Below are 15,414 nucleotides of genomic sequence, written 5' to 3' on the forward strand. Positions count from 1 at the left end.
AAATTTGGAGTAGTAATGGTCTCAGTTTTTTTAAAATCTGTTTTAACACTTGATGGCATGATCCTAATTACACTAGAAGAGTTATTCTTTGCAACATATCCTATTATTATTAATATAACCTCATAACTGTAGCTAAATCATTCTAAATATGCTTGGCTGAATACATTTGGATTTCTCTTGAATGCAGAGGCCAAAGTCTAACATTAACTTTGACGTCTAAGCAGCACAGGGAATGCTGCAGGAAGCCAGAAGCAAAAAAGATCCCATTACAAATGTTCCGTCTTCTAGTACTTTCTCTCCTTTTTGAACTACTCCTGACTTTGGGATAGGCATAGTTCCTTTTGTTTTTTATTTCCCTCAGGCTGTATCATTTGTGGTTTTTTTCCTTCAAACTAAGACATGCTCTTTTGATTGCAACATCCATTTCTTTACTGTAAATCCAACTTTTATAGTTTGAGATTACAATGTACACAAGTGTAACCTGCATATAAACATGAACTGATGTTGCTGGTCACACTTTAGGACCACTACTGGAAAAAATAGCTCTAGAAATCTTTGACAGTCAAAGGAAGTTTGTGCACACAGGATAGCACCAAGTGTAGTGCTCTCTCTTTTGTTCTTTTGTTAAATACAAAAACCTTTGAATCAGTTAATCGTGATACTATCAAGAATTGTGGAATTCATAATGACGTTCTTTAATAAAGAGTTTTACTGTATGTTCAGTTTCCTAGGTATCTGCTACTTCTAGCAAGTAACACTGAAGGAACAGGGACATCAGATGGTCTGGTCTGACCCTTCAGTGCAAATACTCTAGCAGACATCCCTTATTTTTCCTTTTTGTTTACAAAATGTTTATAGAAATGTAATAAAATGGTCAGGTTAGCATATATGTACATAACTCTTTTCTCCTTGTAGTCATGAAGTTTTCAAGGAGTTTTTAAGTTTTACTGTAGCTCATGGAAGGCTCTATTTCGTGATTTTTGACTGGAGCATACATACAGACAAATCCCCAGAGGCTCATTTTATGTTGCTTGGAAACACAACTGCATGGAGCTACGGAGATTTGTATTGTTCTGCCTAAAAATCAAACTTGAAACACATTCTTACAAAGAAGCAAACCAATTTTGCTGAAAAGTTTATTCAGAAAGTAGTCCAAATTTCCAAATAGAAATTTGGAAAAAGTAACAGCTCTGTGTCTCAGAGTTCCCATTTACACACAAGTTTGGCATTTAGCATAGATACAGACCATGAAGGTTTGTAAGAGACAGTAATACAGATGTATAATGACATAGTTTGGTTACTGACATGGCTATCTATATAAGACTTCATTAAAGCATCACATAATACCAGGAACAAACTTAAAGATATAAAATACAGTACAAATGAATTAAGTTCAAATCTCAATTCTGGTAAAAAAATCAGGGATAACCAGTCCAATGATAACGTTATCATTGAAATTAATCAGCCTCCCACAAAAGCATCAGAACAAAATAGCATTTCTGCTACAGAAAAATGTGGCCATTCTAGTTCTCATGAATATCCTTTGGCTGTACTTCATTACCTGAGACTGGTTTAGAAAACACTTCATGAAGCTTTTGCTTTTAAGCTTGTAAAGTTGACCCTGCCTTTGTTTTGTAGTTTTGCCGGTTGTGCCCCACCCTGACCATGTTGTTGATAAGCAGTGGTGTTGCAGGTGTTCCCTTGTCTTTGCTTGTCTTAACACTCTGCTCTCAAATTGTTGAAACAAAAAAAAAGCCTCGGTTTCAGATGCACAGAAAATGGATCTTCTTCCTACACAGCTGACTGTCACTGACACTGTCCTGGCACTGTGAACTCAGAAACTCTTTCTGTCACCCTACCCCGAAGAGCTGATGAATTTGGACCTCAGTCATGGGAAAATAATTTTTCTTAATAGTGCTTATGCTCTGAAAGGCGACCATGGAACAACATCACAGAACAGCTGAGGAGGGAGGGAGGGCACCTCTGGGGATCCTCTTAAGCAGGGTCAGTGAGAGCTGGTTGCTCAGAGCTATGTCCAGTTGCATTTTGAATATCTCCAAGGGCAGATACTCCACAACACCTCTGGGCAACCTGTTAAATCAGCCTTACAGTAAAAAGGTGCTTTCTTATGTTTAAACAGAATTTTCTGTATTTCAGTTTTGCCCATTGCCTCTTGTCCTGTCACTGGACAGCACTGAGAAAAGCCTGGCTCCCTTTTCTTTACTCTCTCCCTTTCGGGTATTTATATACATGGACAAGGTCCCTCCGAGCCTTCTTGTCTCCAGGCTGAACAGTCCCAGCTCTCCCAGGCTCTCCTTGCATGAAAGATGCTTCACTCCTTTAGTCATCTTCGTGGCCCTTCACTGGAGTCACTTTAGCAAGTCCATGCCTTTCTTCTACTGGTTAGCCCAAAGCTCCACACCCCAGTTGTGGCCTCACCAGTGCAGAGCAGAGAAGAATTGTCACCTCCTTCAACCTGCTGGCAACTGTCCTCCTAACATAGCCCAAGATACAGTTGGCCGCCATTGCTGCAGAGGCACACTGCTGGCTCATAGTCAACTATTTGCCCACCAGGACCCGCAGGTCCTTCTCTGCCGAGCTGCTTTCCAGCCCCAGTGTAGACTGGTGCCTGGGGTTATTCCTCCCCCTTTGAGCTTTATGAGGTTCCTCTCTGGCCGTTTCTCCAACTTGTCGAGGTCCCTCTGGATGGCAGCATATCCAAGTAAGTGTATCAGCTACTCCTCCCTGTTTTGTGTCATTAGCAAACACGATGATGGTGCACCCTGTCCCAGTGTCCATGTCATTAATGAAGATGCTAAACAGTATTAGCTGCAGTACTGGCCCCTGGAGCTCACCAGCAGTGGCTGGCCTCCAGCTGGATGTCGTGCTGCCGATCACAACCCTCTGGGCTGGCTGTTCAGCCAGTTTTCAACCTACCTCACTGTGCACTTGGCTACTTTGTACTTCATTTACCTAGTTTGTACTGCATCAGCTTTCCAGTGGGGATATTCTGTGAGAAAGTGTCAAAAGTCTTGCATTTTATTTCATTTTTAAGTACTTTTGCCAAGGAGCCCCTTAGACGTATAAGAGAAGTTTTTCGTCACTTCTTCTTATTGCATAATTTTTCAAAGACAGTATTCTTGAGGAGTTTGCTGAATTTCGTCCTAATTTTAAGGGAACTTATGACATTTTAAAGTTTGACATTTAGAGAAATATGGTGTGCTTAGATCAACATGCTTGTTAATTTCAACATTTCAGCTAGTTTGTCAGTTATAAGAATTTGAATTACTGTTTATGAAAAAAGTGTTTTGGCAGGCCCAAGTAATTTTTTTTTATAATTCCTTATTCATGAGAATTGTTGAGAATTTGACTCTCTCAATTTGCACTGTGTTTTGCTAAAACTCAAAAAAACTGCAGGGCTAGAAAAAGTATGTGTTGTTCAACTCCAGTAGCTGTATACAAGAGCCTTTGTCTTCCCAGAAACCCAGATATAATCTATCCTGTGTATGATTACATAAAGGATTACCATTCCATATTCATTCTTCTCATCTTACTTGGAAGCTGTGCTGTGTACTCTTATTTACGCAATCCAATTAAAATGCCTTCATGCTTTAAAGTAGCAGTACTCATAATATTTGTAAGAGTAGTCCATTGTTGAAAAATCATAAATTGCAATATTTCTAAGTCAGCTATAAAACATTATTATACATGAGGAATTTTAATGCAAAAGAATGTAAATCAGAAAGAAATAATTACATTGTGTTGTTGATGAATATAATGGATGAAATCCTGGACCCACTGAAGTTTAAGAGACAAGTTGTCATTGACTTGAGCAGAGCCAGGGTATTATCCAATACACGTGATTCTGTCTTTCATATGCATTCCTAAAGAGTCAGTTATGTCCTTGCTTCATATTAGTATTGTGGTAATGTCAAGAAGCCTCAGTGAAGACTGCATTCTGATAGGTATTAAACTTTCATGTGGCTTATTAGTCTAACACATGTCACTCCACAGACTGCAATAGGATCGTGGCAGCCTTATATAGTCATATATTAGCACAGAATCAGCTCCTTTCTCCCATTTTGATTCTGCAATTGAGTTTAAGGCTCAAGCTCTAAAGTAAAATCTTTTTTAAAATGACATGCTGGGTTTCTTCCTTTCAGGGCAGCTACTTTAGGTTCAAAAGCTCCTTTCAGGAGATGTTCTAGCCTTTTCTGAGACTGTCAGTTTTCACACTGGATTTTGCTCGTAGGTGAGCACACATACACATTCTCATGCAAGTCAGAGATGTGCCAGGGAACACAGAAAAGCAAATTTTCTTGCCTTAAAGTTCTTAATAGCCATGAGCCCTTGGAACTTTAAAATTTGAAGGTTTAATTTAAACAACAGTTTCCAAGTAGCTTTAAAGATTACTTTGAGCAGATTTCTACATAGAAACTCCTTTCTCTCACTAAAGAACCTAAAAAAACCCCACCCAGGTGGCCTTTTTCATTGCCTGAAGATGCCAGATAAAAGCTTTCCAAATTGAAGAATGGCTTCTGCTTCTGTATACGTGGAGCACAGAGCTCTCAGGTGAGTGACAAAAACCACAGCCTGTGCCCATGACCAATGCCACCACAGCTGCTGTGGTGTGTATCTATGAGCCTAGTACAAAAATAATATGTAATCAAACTTCATGAAGTACTGTGATCAGGATCTCTTGATCTGGAGATAGGCAATCTCACACTAAAATCTAACCTGGCTGTTATTAGATGGTTATATTGCTATATGCAGCCAAGGAGATTTCAGAGATGCCACAGTGTAATTAAAAAAAAAACCACCCCCAACTTGTATTGTGATTAGGATCACTTTTCTCAGTAAAATAGCTCCTCTGTAAGTTTCCAAGTGAAACGTGGGTCTCGGAATCTGTGCCAAATTAGGTTTCTTGGACCTTCAGTTTCTTGATTTTGTTCACTGAATGGCCCCATTATAAAGAACACCAGTCTTTACTTGTCCTTCCTTAAATTAAGGCATGTCAACACCTGACATTTCAGGATGGTGAAATGCAAATGTGAAGTGAAATAGATATTCTTGAATAATCCCATGCTCAGACATGCCTTTGCACCCAGAATGAGGTCCATGGCTCCTCAAGGCATTCACTTCCTTCTTAACAAATGTGATGGCATGATCTGTGTTTGTTGGTCTGGAATTTAGATTATTAGTTGTCAAATGCTAGCTAAGATCCTACTCCTTATAAACCCCTGTGTTAAACTTGAGCAGGTAACAACATTAAATCATTATTAATTTTCCCAACTTGAACTTAAGTGTGTCCTGTTTTATATGTAGGTAGTGATGCTTTCTCTCATTTAGCTTGGTATTCTTTGCAGTACTTCTGTCCATCTGTATCGTGCCCATTGTAAAGACAACGCATACCAGCAATATACAAAACATTTCTATTCTGAATTCTACTTAGTCATATCCATATTAAAGACATTTCTTAAAGCAGAACAAATATGGCTTTTAGAACTGTATTGGTTTTGTTTGGCAAGGTTTTGGTAGCGGGGGGGGGGGGGGGGGTTACAGGGGTGGCTTCTGTAAGAAGCTGCTGGAAGCTTCCCCTGTGTTCGAGAGCGAGCCCATACCGGCCGGCTCTGAGATGGACCTGCCGCCGGCCAAGGCCGAGCCAATCAGTGATAGCGGTAACGCCTCTGTGATAACATTTTTAGGAAGGAGAAAAAGTTGGGACGGGGAGAAACTGCCGCCGGAGTGAGAACATGTAAGAGAAACAAGCCTGCGGACACCAAGGTCAGTGAAGAAGGAGGGGGAGGAGATGCTCCAGGCGCCGGAGCGAAGATTCCCCTGCAGCCCGTGGTGAAGACCCTGGTGAGGCAGGCTGTCCCCCTGCAGTCCAGGGAGGTCCACGGTGGGGCAGATCTCCATCTGTAGCCCGTGGAGGACCCCACGCCGGAGCAGGTGGGTTCCCAAAGGAGGCTGTGACCCCGTGGGAACCCCGCGCTGGAGCAGGCTCCTGGCAGGACCTGCGGATCTGTGGAGAGAGGAGCCCACGGAGCAGGTTTTCTGGCAGGACTTGTGACCCCGTGGGGGACCCGCGCTGGAGCAGTGTGCTCCTGAAGGACTGCACACCGTGGAATGGACCCACGCTGGAGCAGTTCGTGAAGAACTGCAGCCCGTGGGAATGGCCCACGTTGGAGGAGTTCGTGGAGGACTGTCTCCCGTGGGTGGGACCCCACGCTGGAGCAGGGGAAGAGTGTGATCAGCCCTCGTCCTGAGGAGGTGAAGCGGCAGAAAATAACGTGTGATGACCATAAACCCCATCCCTGTCCCCCTGTGCCGCTGGGGGGGCTTGGTGGTGAAATCCGGGAGGGTAGTTGTGCCCGGGAAGAACGGAGGGGTGGTGGGAAGGTGTTCTGAGATTTCATTTTATTTCTCATTACCTTGCTCTGGTTGATTTGTAATAAATTGAGTTAATTTTGCAAACTGAGTCTGTTTTGCCCGTGACGGTAATAGTGAATGATCTCTCCTGTCCTTATCTCGACCCGCGAGCCTTTTGTTATATTTTCTCTCCCCTATCCAGCTGAGGATGGGGGAGTGATAGAACGGCTTTGGTGGGCACCTGGTGTTCAGCCAGGGTCAACCCATCACAAGAACGCAGAAATTTTAACCGTAATACATGAAGCCAATATTCATGTCTTTTGTGTCCAAAACGCAGAGCAGGCCCGTCACTCCTGTGTCACTAATATTAATGTCACATGACAGACAGCATGCTATAGGGTATTACCATTTGTGAGCTGGTCATACCACTTTGGTCAGTGTGTGATACGAAAGTGAAACATGACAGTGATCAGGTGATCTGACCGGGGTATCTCACTGATGCACTTCATAAATCAGCTGGAGACCATGGTATCTTTATAGGTATGAAAGCTTACTGGGAATGTTAACATGTTATTCAAAACACTTTGAGGTTAAGCAAATTTACGCTACAAGTTCATTTCTATGGATAGCTATATCTTGAAGGAAGTTGCCTGGCACTTCTTTTTAATTTTTCTTAGATTTCACATCAGTCCGAGTAGATTTGCCGAAGGTGAGTCCCCCAAGCACCAAAAATTCTTACTCTAGCACACGACCAGTACAAAGTCACTAGCACAGCAGAGTTCCAGCAAATCCATTCATTAACCTTAGACCTCGTATGTACTCTGCTAAAACTTAAATCATCTTCAGGCAGTCCGAAAGTAAATTGTGATGCTAGTCTTTAGGTTGCAGCTCACCTTGCCTCGCTTTCGTGTATAAAACAGAATAAATAGGATAGAACTTAAGACCCTTCTGACTGCTGCAGGGAAGTTTGATAGACTCTCACGGACCTTTACTCACTTTCCATCATGGGTGCTTGTCAAAGTTGACAGAAACTACTTAGACAGCCAAGTCTTTTCCATACATCTCTAAATTACCTCGTCAGGCCAAAGGTTTTTATGAAATTAATTAAAACTGCATAAAGGTCAAGATTTGCTCCTGACAGCATTGATTTGCAAAGCAGTGAAAACTACTTCGTGTCTTTCACAGCTTGCTTTGAACCCACAGTTGTGATCCATCTGAACTACAAAATGTCACAACAGTCACTTGAGAAAAACCTGCAGAAGGATTTTGCCCAACATGATCAGCATAAGTGTGCCCTCTGAGTTGGTATATAGTGAAATTCAAATGAAGAGTTAGAAATGTGGCTAGTGAGACATAAATCATAAGGCACCTTCTTTCATTAGATAGCAGAATCAAGAAGGTTATTTTATTTTTAAATAGCAACCTTTTCTCATTTACAGACATTTATATTTTAAATTCAGTATCTTTTTGGCATAACAAAGTACTGTTGTCCAGTAGATACACCCTGGGCTACATTTGAGAGATTTGATTGCTAGCCTTTACTTATCTTCTCTTTTCCTAGCTGCACCAATTTTCAAAAATGTGGATTGGTCCCCATTTTCACCTTCTTTGAGAGAGGCCAAAAGGTTTGCGTAGGTTTGAAGGAAAGCGAAGCTGCTTAGCAAATTGCCTCCAGCTGATTTGTCACGCTTATATAACCTAGGGAGTAGCATTAAACAATTTGAGCATATGTAACATGCCATATCAATTCCAAGCTTTAGAAATGATCCTCCTTTAGGGAAAGGTAATATGAAGACCATGATAATAGCTTCTTATACAAAGGTGTGCAAAACTTAGTTCAGATAAAGGACAGTTATATAAATCTGTCTCTAAATGAAGTAATCAGCTTAATTGCATGCTTGCCTTTAAGCATACGCATAATTCTATTGAGCTGAAGGGGAGCTGAAAAATCTGTGAAAGATGCGAGAAGTATTAACTTGTCCAAATAGGAGTAGGGAGACGGGTGTTACAGCCTGTCAAGCCATATGTCTGCTGAAGGGGAGACTGAATTCCAGTCTATGCTCCAAAATTTCGCTGCAGGCTGATCTCCCCCTCCTACACAAGTGAGTGTGTCCTGGGCTACAGAGCTGGTCTGCCTCTGCTCTTCGCCAACAATTATTTACTCCTTCCATGTAAAATATAACAGTATCAACAGAAGGGGCTGAACTAAACTAATTCACAGAATAGACCGAGAAACGCTGTGAGTTTAAATCCTTTTGGACAGAAAAGGACAATCTCTGTTACCCTTCCCATGTGGGGATATTCACTGCCCCCTCAGCAGGGTCAGAATGAAACCCGGTTCCTCTCCTCAGCCTTTACTACCAGGTAATTTAGGTGGTTTGTCACTCAGTGATACTTGGTACAGTTTTAGTTCTCACCTTTCCTCAGAAAGGAGCCTGACTGAAGACTGAGTGCCGTTAGAAAGCAAGGCGACTGAAATGAAATGCTGCAGTGCTAATCACAGTGGATTAACCCATTGCCACCGGGCCCTTAAGAGACATGTGTGCTGACGTCCTTGATGCTGTGCTTCATACCCACAGCAAAGGGACCATTAGCCCCTGTCTACGTTGCTGAGCCAACCCCTGTAAAAACAAGCCTGAGCAAGATCGGTGTTGTCAGCATTGGGTGGATCTTCAGTCTGTGAGCCGAGTCTTCTTGAATTATGGTGCAATACACATCTACAACAGAGTCAGTATGCGCCATAAATATCACAGCCATAAAAGCAGACTTGGCCGAATGCAGACATGGCGTATCGGGCACAGAAAGTATGCAGGATTCAACAGAGCCTTGTCCCGCTTGCCCCCAAGAGTTAATTTGGCCTGTTACCTTTCTTGTCCTGTTAACATTTATTTGCACCTAATAAGGCATGAAATTATTACTTGTGCTATATGTCTTAACATTTAATCCCACGGTGTCATATTTTAATTGGACAGAAAGAGTATCTAAATGGTTCTGACTCCCCAAGGATGCAGTTATCCAGTAATAATCACAACCCTTGAAACTCCCTTATTACTTTTATTAAAATAAAATCCTTCATGACTGAAATACTACATATTTTCTAAATTGCATCAAAATGAATTTGATGGTTTAAAAGAACAGATTGCAAATTCAGTTCATACAAGGCTGCCCATAAGTGATACTTTATAGAGCACCTTTCACGTTCCAAGTCCCCTAGCTATAAAATGGTAACACTTCAAACACTCAAGAAACAGTGCTGAGGGCATCACACCTTTATACATCCCGTGAGAGGGTCTGTGAGGCTCAGACCAGTAAGTATGGTTTGAGACTTCAGCCCTTCTTATGTATATTGTATAGCATGTGATCAGCTGGAAATGAAGCACCATTTGTTGTCACCTACTGGGCCCTAGCTGATTAAGTCACTCCACGCAAATCACAAAGAAAAGAAATGCAGAAGAGAAGCTATCGCTCAACTTTCAGCTTAGTCTACATCTATGCCCGTCAATGAAAGAGAGCAGGACTCATCTTCTGAATCGGAGGGTAAGAGGCAAAGCACAGCTAAATGCACAGAGCTAAATCCTCTCCCCCCTCCCCCTCGTGCCAAAACGGAGGAGATACAGTCCCTCCTGACCCCAGCCCAGTGCAGGCACCACTTCAGAGCACCCTGGGTGCACACCAAGGAGGCAACCTTGACCCAGCCATGAGCCAGAGCGTGGCAGGGCCTGGGACATTCCTGCCTACTTGGATGGACATCACACGGACCATGTGTGAGAGAGCACAGGGAGCTTTCTTACCGCTTGAAATGAAGTCATTTCTGGTTTGAAGCTTGCTGCAGAAGAAGCAGGAAAAGCAAAACATTGAAGAGTGAAGTCTAGCTGGTGTAACTGAAATCATGGAAAGTATTTAAGTAGATGAAAAATAATGAACTTTGCTAGAATGCGTAAGGACATCAACACTAACTTATAATGGTCTCCTTGAGGTACAGAAGAAACACCAGGAGACCTTTTAAGACCCCAGTGTTCTTGTTTTTCTGTTTTAGTGAAGATGGTATGAGAGCAAATGGAGCCCCAGAAGAGCCTGCCCAGCAGAAAGCACCCCCTCCTGGCAAGCACATTGCCCCTCACTGTTAATTGCAGTGTACCAACTCCTGACAGCTTTTTAATAGGCAAGGCAGGAGGGAAGGTGGTATTTTGTTATAGGTCTTTATAAAGCACTAAAAGGCAAATTTTAAATGCTCATTACACTTGAGTAGCTCCACTCTACTTAAACATTGGCTCCAGGTTTACTTCATTATCCTCTTACCAGTAATTAAGCTACCTAGGGACAATCAGCAAATAATAAAATGCTGTGGTGGAGGAAATTAGTTTAGACTACAAAGAATTGAATGAAATTATTGTGCAAAATAGAAGAAAGAAAAAGCATATAAAAGATATTTAGCTATCTCTAGATAAATACATTCTAAGGGCCATAATATTTCCTCCACATGAAATATATAAATCGAGGGCTTGGAGAAAGCCCTACTCATTTTTCCTCAATGCAGTTTATTAAGTAAATATGGCCTTTCATTCCCACTAATGTCTGATCAATGGAGCAGTCATTTTCCTAGACTTTCAGCTGTCTGCAAATCAAAAGCTAAAGGTAATGCTTGAATGAAGCATATCTTTTGTCTATCTCTATCTTCCATCTCATTGAGTGAAGAGTACAAAGGCATAAATGCATGGAATAAGTGATTTCTCCTACCTCGAGCTGGAAACAAGCAAAGCATTCGTGTCAGGTCATCCTGGAAATGACACCAGAAGCTTGGCGAGGCATGTCTGTGCTATTTTCCACCTCCTGCTCTCACCACAGCTCATGTAGGGAGACTGTAACTTTCTTTACTTGTCCTAGGGAAACTTTCCTGTCCCTGAGCCCTAGGCAGAGCAGGGCAGGACATGTTAACAACCGGGTTAAGAAGAAGTGAAATTGTTTGAACATTTGTGTTGATTTTATAGCATATACTCCAAAAAAGGAGTAAGGTATGACCATTTGAGAGAAGGAGAAGCAGAAGTGAGGGAGGAAATTTTATTTCATGCAGCCACAGTAACTCCTAGTTAAATGATCTCGGTTCATTTATCTGAACTAGATTAGAAGATGAGTGATACACAAGGGATGTAAAACATAGCACTTGACTGCTCTTTCTCATCCACCCTGCAAACACTGATGTAAAAATCTGTGGGGGTTAATTGATTCCTACAGATGTGAAAGAAAAATCAGCCATCAGAAGGCAGGTAAATTTCCAGAAGCAAAAGCTTTGTGCCATGAGGGAGCTACATTAAAGGAACAACAACCCATGGCTTTTTAAAACTTGATGGGTGGCAAACCACAAAAGAAACTGAGTACCTTCTGTTGCATTTAAGGGTAAAGAAGTTTGGCAGAAAATAAACCCCCTTGCATTCCAGCTTATCCTCAGATATTACAGGGGCTGGGGGCAGCTAGGTTTAGATTCTGAGTGATGTCCAATTCAACTCTATAAGTCCAGTCGCATTCAATGTATCGAACTATCACAATTACGGATACACTAACAGCACACTGTACTTTCAATTTAGTCACATTCAACAAACTAGAATGGCCAGACTTAAGGACCTTGGTCACGTTCAACGAACTATCACAGCTAGATTTTAATGAATAGTATGTTTTATTAAAGCAACAGGAGTACAGGTTCTTTTGGATTGCCAGTGACAACTACACTGTCTGCAAAGCACGTGCAAATAATAATAGAGTCAACTAGATGCCCATTAAATTATGGAAAAACTCTACAGATATTTCTAAGTTTCCTGGGGAAACATTTGATATAACCAAGGGTTTGAATCATACCCAACAGGCCACCCTGGGGGTGGGAAGAGAAGTTCAGCCCATCAGCTGATCCCAGAAGTCAGTAATATCCTTCCAACTTATCCATGATGACATCTTCCCCAGCATTCTTCCTCTCTTAAGCCCTTTTGTACTATTTTATTTTTAGGTGGAGCTTGAGTGACTCTAGTCATACATACCTTTATTACGATTGGTATAAAATGTCCTCCCTTTACTTTTAAAGGCATATGCTAGAGAAAATTCAGAGTGCATGCTCAGTGAGGGGTGGTAGCACGGTGGAGGCAGGTAGCTTTTGGGATGGAGGTGTGTTTTGGTATTGTAATGAGATTATAATGGGTAAAGTTCACCCAGAGAACATGATTTAGCATGTCACTACTCCAGAACTGGGCACTTATGATATAAATCAGAAGTAAGACAATGGCACTGACAGAACCCCCTTAATTTCACCTCCTTGCTTCAGTGGGTTCAATACAGGGACCTACCGTTCTTGTTCCTATCGTTCCAGTTCCCTGTCCCTGAAGTGATACCACAGAGCCTGGCCGTGGTGTCTCCGCTCTGCTCTACCCTCTGTGTTGCTTCTCAGAGTCAGCATACCAAACTCCCCTGGTGTTAGCTAACATCTAAGGCTGCAGGTTATGTTGCTTAGGGAATTATTAAGGAACAGTTTTCTTGCATATCCACTGCATTCCACCCCAGACATTTACCTTCCCTGAAGAGGGGGACATATCATTAAGTGACCTCCAACAATCATTTCACACCTTCGTGATGCACTTTAAAGAAAATCATGCCCTGGACCTTAAATGCTGTCAGGTGTTTTCATCAATTCATCAGTTACAGAAAATGGCTGTGCACAACTGCTGTTTGTAAACATGATGGACACCTTTGATACCACAGGAGAAAAAGGCAGACTCTCTTCTCTGTGTGACTCCTAAGCGCTTAATTTGTTAATACAATGTATATTCCACAGAACACAACTCCCCCTCAGACAGCTGAATTTGTTCAATTTCACACTGCAATGGGCAAATTGAAGACAGCTGGCTTTACTCATACGTGATTCTTTCATTTTGGTTTTGATTGATTAGTTGCTCTGTTTCAGGTTTTAGTGGAAGGAGAAACAAATAATGCCGCCAAACCGCTAATAGCATATTTAAGATTTTATTATTGTGCCAGTACTGTATAACCTTAAATTTTTAGGGCAAAACTGAAGCAAGGCTTAGTGAAAACAAATGTATCCATGGCAGGGTGTGAAGATCCACCTGGGTTTAGTAGCTCTCTGATTTAATATATTAGGGCTTTAAAATAGAAAAGAGCTAAAAAGGAAGTAAGGTCATTCCCTGTATTTATACCTCTATTTATATTCTCTGCTGTCCTGATGGTATTGCTGTCAATCCAATTTTACTGTAAGGTAAATATATTTGGTATATTTCTAAAATCCAAGGCTCCTGAAGTCGTGTGATTATAACTCCTTCTTTTTTAGCTTTAGTAAGTTCTCTGTCCTCAGCACTGCAGTGAAAACTTTATGAATTCTAAAAAGTCAAAACCCAAAAGGCAAATACAGAATCTTAAAATTATGTGGGTCTTTGAAATATAGTTTTAGTCCTTCGTTATGATACTCACAGGGTCTGGCTCTATATTTTTGAGTATGCAGGGTAGGTAACACTGAATACTTAAGTTCGATTCACAGACATAGCAACAGAATACATCTCTGCCTGGGATATATTCCTTTTGAAAAAGGCTTGTGTCCTATGAACACCATCAATGCACTTAATTGCAAACAAGCTTTTCATAGGCTATTTCAAGAACCTAAACAGGCTTTCATACATTGTAGAAAAACTGACTTGAATTATTCTTATTTCATTATCAGTACTTAAGAATAATGACAACCTGTTTTAAAGTATTCTGTTAGACCCTTTACATAGTTTTCCTTGTCTGCGCTATCAGAGCTATGTATGTATAAAGAAATTATTTTATTTTATTTTTTTAATTAATGGCATGCTGAGAGTAATGGATTTTATTAATTGAAAGGAAAAGAAATATAGGCTGAGTTGTTTTTAAACTGACAGAAAAGTAAGACATTTTCTGATACTGGGTAAAAAAATTATGATGTAGGTATGATGAATTGTATGATCTACATTTTGGAACTTAAAAAGTGACATTTAATGTGGTGTATGAATTGTTAAATAAATATTAGTAATGGTGTGGTTATTTTTCTCAGTCGACTATCCTAAGTGGAAATTTACTAAAAAACTTAAATACACTTTCAAAAATGATCTCTCATAAAACTGCTAGAAGGTTGTAAGCAGAATTCTGTGGTTATAAGCAGAATCCTTGCATTATACAAGTTGAAATGCATTATACGACTTGATAATGATGTAATGGTAAATATTTTCTCTAAGAAAGCATAGTTAACAAGTACGTTCCAAAGTGTGCCAGTTTAAATTCTCCCAAGAAATGAAGCATACTATGAAAACTCACTAGGTATGAGCTGTTCTCCGATTGGTGATATAAACATGACTTTTTTTTCCTGGCTCTAAAAATGGAGGAAAATGAAAGTTGGAATATGCTACCTTGCTAATCTTGATGCAATCTTTCCTGGGATAAATTTTTTTTTTTTTTTTTGCCCAACTAATACATCATAAATTATAATTCTATCAAAGTCTGTTAGGTGGCTTACTGAAAGACTGCTATTCATAGCATGCAAAGTCACTTCTTCTGCAGGAAGAACATAATTTCTTCACAAAGGGGGTTTTATTTTTATTTCCAGTGCACTGTATTTGAAATTCTTTTATATTGATTTCTTTTTTAATTTTTAATGTAAACAGAATATGGAAGGCTCGATGATAATCAAGATCTATTATAGCACTATATTTAGTTTAGAAATAATAAAAAAGATAAATAATGAATAGGCAGCAAAGGCTTATCTTCCTCCCCAGCCTGCTCCATGTAGTGCTTTGTTCCCAAGTTACTGGCATTTTCAATAAAATGTATCAGTAAATTTAGTCAATTAAAACTTTATTGTGATTCAATAGTAAGATTTACCCTACCTGTGGAGCTCATGGGAACTCAGAGACTTCATTAAACTTACAAACTCACATTTCTTTTCTTTACTAGGCTTCACATTCATAAATATAAAGCACATGGTTGTGGCTACCATTTCTTAGCACTGCCAGGCTGTGATTGTATCTTGACAGTGTT

This window comes from Accipiter gentilis, chromosome 3 (assembly GCF_929443795.1).
Source record: "Accipiter gentilis chromosome 3, bAccGen1.1, whole genome shotgun sequence".
NCBI classification, from domain to species: Eukaryota; Metazoa; Chordata; class Aves; order Accipitriformes; family Accipitridae; genus Astur; species Astur gentilis.